Raw genomic sequence first — 8,334 nt, 5'->3', positions numbered from 1 at the left:
GGCCGTAGGCGCAGGAGTGGCCGTAGGCGCAGGAGTGGCAGTAGGCGCAGGAGTGGCTGTAGGCGCAGGAGTGGCCGTAGGCGCAGGAGTGGCCGTAGGCGCAGGAGTGGCTGTAGGCGCAGGAGTGGCCGTAGGCGCAGGAGTGGCTGTAGGCGCAGGAGTGGCTGTAGGCGCAGGAGTGGCCGTAGGCGCAGGAGTGGCTGTAGGCGCAGGAGTGGCTGTAGGCGCAGGAGTGGCTGTAGGCGCAGGAGTGGCAGTAGGCGCAGGAGTGGCTGTAGGCGCAGGAGTGGCCGTAGGCGCAGGAGTGGCCGTAGGCGCAGGAGTGGCTGTAGGCGCAGGAGTGGCCGTAGGCGCAGGAGTGGCTGTAGGCGCAGGAGTGGCAGTAGGCGCAGGAGTGGCTGTAGGCGCAGGAGTGGCCGTAGGCGCAGGAGTGGCCGTAGGCGCAGGAGTGGCTGTAGGCGCAGGAGTGGCCGTAGGCGCAGGAGTGGCTGTAGGCGCAGGAGTGGCTGTAGGCGCAGGAGTGGCTGTAGGCGCAGGAGTGGCAGTAGGCGCAGGAGTGGCCGTAGGCGCAGGAGTGGCCGTAGGCGCAGGAGTGGCCGTAGGCGCAGGAGTGGCAGTAGGCGCAGGAGTGGCTGTAGGCGCAGGAGTGGCCGTAGGCGCAGGAGTGGCCGTAGGCGCAGGAGTGGCTGGTAGGCGCAGGAGTGGCCGTAGGCGCAGGAGTGGCGTAGGCGCAGGAGTGGCTGTAGGCGCAGGAGTGGCCGTAGGCGCAGAGTGGCTGTAGGCGCAGGAGTGGCTGTAGGCGCAGGAGTGGCTGTAGGCGCAGGAGTGGCAGTAGGCGCAGGAGTGGCTGTAGGCGCAGGAGTGGCCGTAGGCGCAGGAGTGGCCGTAGGCGCAGGAGTGGCTGTAGGCGCAGGAGTGGCCGTAGGCGCAGGAGTGGCTGTAGGCGCAGGAGTGGCAGTAGGCGCAGGAGTGGCTGTAGGCGCAGGAGTGGCCGTAGGCGCAGGAGTGGCCGTAGGCGCAGGAGTGGCAGTAGGCACAGGAGTGGCAGTAGGCGCAGGAGTGGCCGTAGGCGCAGGAGTGGCCGTAGGCGCAGGAGTGGCTGTAGGCGCAGGAGTTGCTGTAGGCGCAGGAGTGGCAGTAGGCGCAGGAGTGGCCGTAGGCGCAGGAGTGGTTACGTGGTAAGAAGCTTGCTTTCGAGCTACATGGTTCCGGGTTCAATCCATCTGTATGGCACCTTTGCCAAATGTCTTCTACTATAGCCTCGGGCCAACCAAAGCCTTGTGAGTGGATTTAGAAGATGGAAACTGAGAGAAGCCCGTCGTATGTATATGTATGTATTTGTGTGTCTGTCTTTGTCCTCGCTTGACAACTGATGTTGGTGCGTTTACGTCTCCGTAACTTAGCGGTTCGGCAAAAGAGACCGATAGAATAAGTACTAAGCTTATAAAGAATAAGTCCTGGGGTCGATTTGTTCGACCAAAGGCGGTGCTCCAGCATGGCCGCAGTCAAATGGATGAAACAAGTAAAAGAGTAAAAGAGTAAAGAATAACGTGTTTTGATTAAATGAACATTCTTGGATTAAATACAGTTCAAGAAAGATAAACTCAATTACTTCCCATTTTTCCGATCTACAGCCAGCTTTCTAACATGTATAAATACAGTACCTAAACTCACTTCAACCTCCATTGCTTCTTTCACCGCTTTCATTGGCCGCCGCCGCCCTAAAGAGCACTTCGCGTATGATTTGTCACGGCTTTACTATACAACTGTCACCCCCTCTACTTGTCAACTCGCGAATATAATTCTTTTACTCTTTCTCTCTCGTTCTTCCATCAGTCTTCTAACACTTACTCACAAATGAACTTGACTTCTTTACAGAATGGATAATAGAACTCCAAAAAATCTGTGCACAACAACAACTCGAAGAAGTTGTATCTTACCTTGTACCGATACAATAAAGGTCATATCAAACATTATTATTTTTCTTCCTCTCATTTATTTGCTACATGTAATCGTTAGTGGAGGCGGAAATGATGGGGAAATATAGAAAAATGGAGGCGCAATGGCCCAGTGGTTAGGGCAGCGGACTCGCGGTCGTAGGTTCGCGGTTTCGATTCCCAGACCGGGCGTTGTGAGTGTTTATTGAGCGAAAACACCTAAAAGCTCCACGAGGCTCCGGCAGGGGATGGTGGTGATCCCTGCTGTACTCTTTCACCACAACTTTATCTCACTCTTACTTCCTGTTTCTGTTGTACCTGTATTTCAAAGGGCCGGCCTTGTCACTCTCTGTGTCACGCTGAATATCCCTGAGAACTACGTTAAGGGTACACGTGTCTGTGGAGTGCTCAGCCACTTACACGTTAATTTCACGAGCAGGCTGTTCCGTTGATTCGGATCAAACGGAACCTTCGTCGTCGTAACCGACGGAGTGCTTCCTCTCATTTAATCGTTATAATTTTGTTGATACCAACGTGCAAACAAGTGCACATAATTACTATACACACACACACACACACACACACACACACACACATTTATATATATATATATATGTGCTCGTGTTTACAGGTCGGCGTAAACATGTTGAACCGTTAAGCCATTCTCATCTTTTTTCTCTTTCCGTTTATTTTTTTGTTTTTTTCGTTCTTTCTCTGTTTTATTTTCCCTCTCAATTCTTTCTGTCGAAAAGTCTGGGCTCGAATCTTCCCAGGAGTTAAACTAATACACCTGTTCGTTGTTCTTTCATGAAGTAAATAGACGAAAATGAACAATTATGGAAGGTAATTATTCATTTATATGAGACTAGCAGTATCGCCCGGCGTTGCTCGGGTCTGTAAGGGAAATAACCATATAAGCATTTTTAGAGAGTTATAGCAAAAAAATAGCAAAAAAATGCATCAAAAATGGAAAAAAAAATTATGGTAAATTTTTTTCAAATCGTTGACTCATCGTAGACATTTTTAGAGAGTTACTTCCCTTATATAATAGCCAAAAAATGCATTAAAATGGAAAAAATGATGGTAAATTTTTTTTCAAATCGTAGACTCATTGTAGACGCGCGCTAATACCCAGAAGGGCTCGATATGAATCACGACTATAAGATACCCGCTTTTGGTTAAACTGCACCGCAAAATGTGGGAGTAGTTAGGAGTCTAAATCGTAGGAGACAGACAGCACACAACCTCACTTTTATATATATAGATGTTACAAATACAAATTACAAGATGAAGGTTGTCCTTTAGAATTGTTTCAAAACTTCGGGAATTCGTTAGTGCTATAATGCACATTATGCAAATTGGCATATATAATAATAGAGTAATTATGCACACCAAACAAACAAAATAAGTTGAAACATTATAAACTCGCATGAAACACGATGCGCGAATATCTTCAGACTGGAGGCACCGAATATTTTCGTTGGAAGGAAGAGTGGTGAAGGCAAACGCTATAGTACCAGATCAGATATTTATGATATTGCACTAGTATCAATAAAAGGAAGGAAAAGAAGGTGGATAATCACTAAGAGATTGGCGAATACAGGGAAAGAGGAAAGCAGGTGAGGTCAAGATAAAAAGAATGTTATTAAGCAGTGTAGAGGAAGAAGGGGTAGAAAAAGGAAGAGAAAGACAAAAGAAAAGGGAAATTAAAAAATGCAAAATAAATGAAAGGGCCATTCCTTTGATTTAAGAAGCTAGTCTATCAAAAGACAGTTCGTTATTATGTTTGAAGAATATTGGCTTGAGAGAAGAGATCAAAGAGAATCAATTAAAAAGAAAAAGGAAATGGAAAAAAAAAAGAAGCAAAATGTCCCCTGCTATGTGGAAGAAGCACACTTTGGCAACCAGATGTAGTATTGGTGCCCAAATGTGTAGCTAAAGATGGCACCACTACAAAACAATAAAGGTCGGGGAACGGATAAAGATGTAGATATATAATGATGGATAGTAAAAACGGAAAAAAATCAAATACGTAAAAAATTAAGGTATGTCGTAATTCTAAAAAGGTTAGTAAATAGATGTACACATTAAAAGCGGAATACATAAAAGCAAGGACGAGAATGTCAGATCAAAATAGAAGCTTACAGTTAACTGGTCGATTCGAGTGTGTTGATCTATATAGTAAAAGGGAAATGTTTTAAAACATCTATGCTGGCAGATTGTTATTATGTGACACTGTTGAGGAGAAAATCTTTATTCTCACGTAATATCGAGAGATTCACTGCTGTACAAATTGCATGCTGTACAACCAGCTTGGTGAGTTCTCCCCGACCTAAGGACAGATCCGAAAAAGTTATAGGAAATATTAGTAGCTTTGAGATGATGGCTATAATTTGCCGGTGAAATAGATTTGCGCTTAATATTAGAGAACGAACTAACATGTGCGTCTCTTAGAATAAATAAATGCTATATATATTTTGGTTGAATTTTGATATCTAATAAAAACAATGCACTTATAAATGACATTATATCGCAAGCAATGACCATACAAAGGGCAATAATTGAGTTTTCTACAATTACAATCCTTATTATCACGTGTCATGTTGCCGTTGTGTTTAATATCGTTACTCTTCTTATTGTAATTTTTATGATAATATTAATAATATTAATAATGATGATGATGATGATGATGATAATAATAATAATGATGATAATAATAATAATAATAATAATAATAATAATAATAATAATAATAATAATAATAATAATAGTACACAAGACGTTAAAGATAATACAGTATCATGGGCATGGCTTGAGCGAGGTGATTTGAAGCGTACCACCGAAAGCCTGATCATTACTGCACAAGAACAGGCTCTCACTAAAAATTCAGTGAAGTGTAACATCTATAAAACTTCTGACACTCAGATATGCAGACTCTGTAGAAAGAGTGTGGAAAATACGATCCACTTGGTAAGTGGATGTGAGAGCTTTGCACAAAAAGAATACAAGCACCGCCACGATAAAGTGTGTGTGTATCTTCATTGGCATTTATGCCATAAATACCAATATGAAGTAACAGAGAACTGGTATGAGTATGTACCAAGTAAAGGTATGCAGGAAGATGTACAAGTAACGATACTCTGGGACTATGATTTTCAGACGGATCGTGTAGTCGAACACCGTCGGCCGGATATTGTCATATTGAATAAGGGAGACAAATACTGTCAGATCATTGATGTAGCCATACCAAATGACAAGAATGTTGTGAGTAAAGAGGTTGAAAAAATCATCAAGTACTCCAAATTGAAAGTGGAAATGGCAAGACTGTATGGAATGCGAGAGGGTAAGGTAAAAGTGATACCAGCGGTGATCGGGGCGTTGAGCTCAATCCCATTGAAACTTCAAGACTTCTTAAGGCAACTGGAAACCCTATGCAAGATTGATGCCTTGCAAAAAGCTGCCTTATTGGCCACAGCACACATCTTAAGGAAAATATTATCTGCCTGAAGTCCTTGTTGTGACTTGACAGATGACCAAAGACTCCAGTGCATTTTTACCTACACTGTGTTACGAATAGTAATAATAATAATAATAATAATAATAATAATTATTATTATTATTATTATTATTATTATTATTATTATTATTACTTTTTTTTTCTTCTTTCAAATTTGCTTCCATTTCTTGCCGAGTGTCTTCCCGACTCCTAGGGCAAAGAAACTCATAGTATATATTGGTAGGCCATTAAACCAAACTCAGTAGTTCGTTAATTTTTTTTTTTTTTTTTTAAAGTTAAATTAAAATACATGAGCAGCAACAGTTCTCACATCGACAATGCTCTTCTCAATACGTGTGATGTACCAGTTAAGACAATCTTTTGCACTTCTTGCAGGGATAGTAAGCCAGGGATCATTCTCATATAATTTTCGGTTCCCTTCTTGATCATTCCTAGTGCTCCTACGATCACTGGTATTGTAACCGCCTTGAGATGCCACATTATTATTATTATTATTATTATTATTATTATTATTATTATTATTATTATTATTATTATTATTATTATTATTATTTTGGAACGATACAGAGAAAATTAGCATGGCCCCTGTGCAAGGATGTTCAAGTGTCTTCTATTACAGCGTCGGACCGACCAAAGCCTTATTATAGTTAGTGCTACCCTGTTCATGGCTAGTGTTTCCAGGATCCACGTGTGGGGAATAATGTCGGTAATCGATCCAAGACCCTTCTTTTCCTTCCAGCTGTCTTCAGTTATGGCTTATTGATCAATAACTGATCTTTACAGCCATGTGGTCCTTTGCAGCAACCCTTCTGCTCTTCTGGAAACAAGTTGTTTTCTTCTATATGTTTGCCCATTACTCTTTTTACTCTTTTACTTGTTTCAGTCATTTGACTGCGGCCATGCTGGAGCACCGCCTTTAGTCGAGCAAATCGACCCCGGAACTTATTTTTTGTAAGCCCAGTACTTATTCTATCGGTCTCTTTTGCCGAACCGCTAAGTGACGGGGACGTAAACACACCAGCATCGGTTGTCAAGCAATGCTAGGTGGACAAACACACATACACAAACACACACACACACACATACATATATATATACATATATACGACAGGCTTCTTTCAGTTTCCGTCTACCAAATCCACTCACAAGGCATTGGTCGGCCCGGGGCTGTAGCAGAAGACACTTGCCCAAGATACCACGCAGTGGGACTGAACCCGGAACCATGTGGTTGGTTAGCAAGCTACTTACCACACAGCCACTCCTGCGCCTATGCCACTCCTGCGCCATTCTCTACAATATTTTTGCAGTTAAGACTTTGTAAGTTGTAGGGACAGACCCACAAAACTACAGACCCATAACATATTATGGGTCTGTAGTTTTGTGGGTCTGTCGTTTCAGGGAAGTTTGGAATTAGGATGGTTTTCCTTTCTGTGAGTTATTCAGATGTTGCCTCTGGCTATTCTAGCATCTCATTGAATTTCTCGGTCAGCATCTTATGTATCCCGGTTAAATATTTCGGCCAAAAATTGGAGATCTTGTCATATCCGGGTACTTTTCAATTACTTTGTTTTTTGCAGTGCCTGGGTGACATCTTCCGATGTTATAGGTGTTTAGAGTTGTTCAGTTCTGTTTTATTATTATTATTATCATTATTATTATTATTATTATTATCATTATATTATTATTATATTATTATTATTATTATTATTATTATTATTTCAAATTTGTTTCCATTTCTTGCCGAGTGTCTTCCCGACACCTAGGACAAAGAAACTCTCTGAATACATTTGTAAGCCATTAAAATAAATATACCCGATTGTTTATTTAGGAAGTCAAGTTATATGACAGAAAAAGAGGGCAAAAAAGAAAAAAATATAGGAAAAAAGAAAAGATAGAAAATTTAAAGAAAAGAAAAAATGGAAAAAGAAAACAAAGAAAACGGAGAAAAAAGGAAAGAAAATTCACAGCAACAATTCTCTTCTCAGTACGTGTGACCAGTTACCAGTTAAAACAATCTTTTGCGCTTCTTAGATGGCTGGCAAACCGGGGATCATTCTCAAATACTTTTCAGTCCCTTTTTTAATCATTCCAAGTGCTCCTACAATCACTGGTATTTTAACCGTCTTTAGATGCCACATTTTTTCGATTTCAGTCTGAAAATCTATACATATTATGAACTTGTCAACTTCTTTTGCCGAGATATTATGATCAGAAAGAATGCTCAGGTCGATCATTCAACAAACTCTGCTGGGTTGGTTTTTCACAATATCTGGTTCATTACTTTTGATGGTTCTGTCTGTGTACTGGAAAGTCTCAAAGAATCGTTACATTTTTCTACCTCAAGGTGGTGCTTAATCGTTACTACACCGGAGTAAATGCTTAGTAACATTTCTTCCGGCCTTACCTTCTGAGTTCAAATTCTATCGGGGCCCACTTTGCCTCTTGCCCTTTCAGGGTCGAAAAAATAAGTACCAATTGAGTACTGACATTGATGTAGTCGATTAGTCAACTTCCCCCAAATTTCAGGCCTTGTAGTTATAGTAGAAAAGATTATTGTTATTATTATCATGTGAACACTCACAGCTTATTTTGCTGGCTATGATGAAAAGTGTCAGCTGTCCACAGCCAGCAGACTAAGGTGACACTTGTTTACTGGTCATGATTCAAGAACCCTGTGAAGAATTCTTGCAGTTCCATGCAATGCTGATTTTTGTAAGTGTTCTACCTTCACACTTGCATCAATCTTTTTTCAGCCATGTTGGTAGTTGAGTGCTGATACTTCCAAGCGCACCAATTACTATTAGTATCACGTCTACTCTCTTCATTTACCACAACCTTCGTATTTCCCCACTTCAAATCGCCATAGTTGTTTCGCTTTTT

The 8,334-nt window shown here is 41.6% G+C and overlaps 1 pseudogene; it reads left to right on the top strand.

The window, feature by feature from the left end:
• Positions 1–5,979: 5,979 nt before the first annotated feature.
• LOC115220645 lies at positions 5,980–6,052 on the top strand (annotated as a pseudogene).
• The last annotated feature ends 2,282 nt before the right edge of the window (positions 6,053–8,334 follow it).

This window comes from Octopus sinensis, linkage group LG1 (assembly GCF_006345805.1).
Source record: "Octopus sinensis linkage group LG1, ASM634580v1, whole genome shotgun sequence".
Lineage (NCBI taxonomy): Eukaryota > Metazoa > Mollusca > Cephalopoda > Octopoda > Octopodidae > Octopus > Octopus sinensis.
This window is presented reverse-complemented; position numbering and strand designations above follow the sequence as displayed.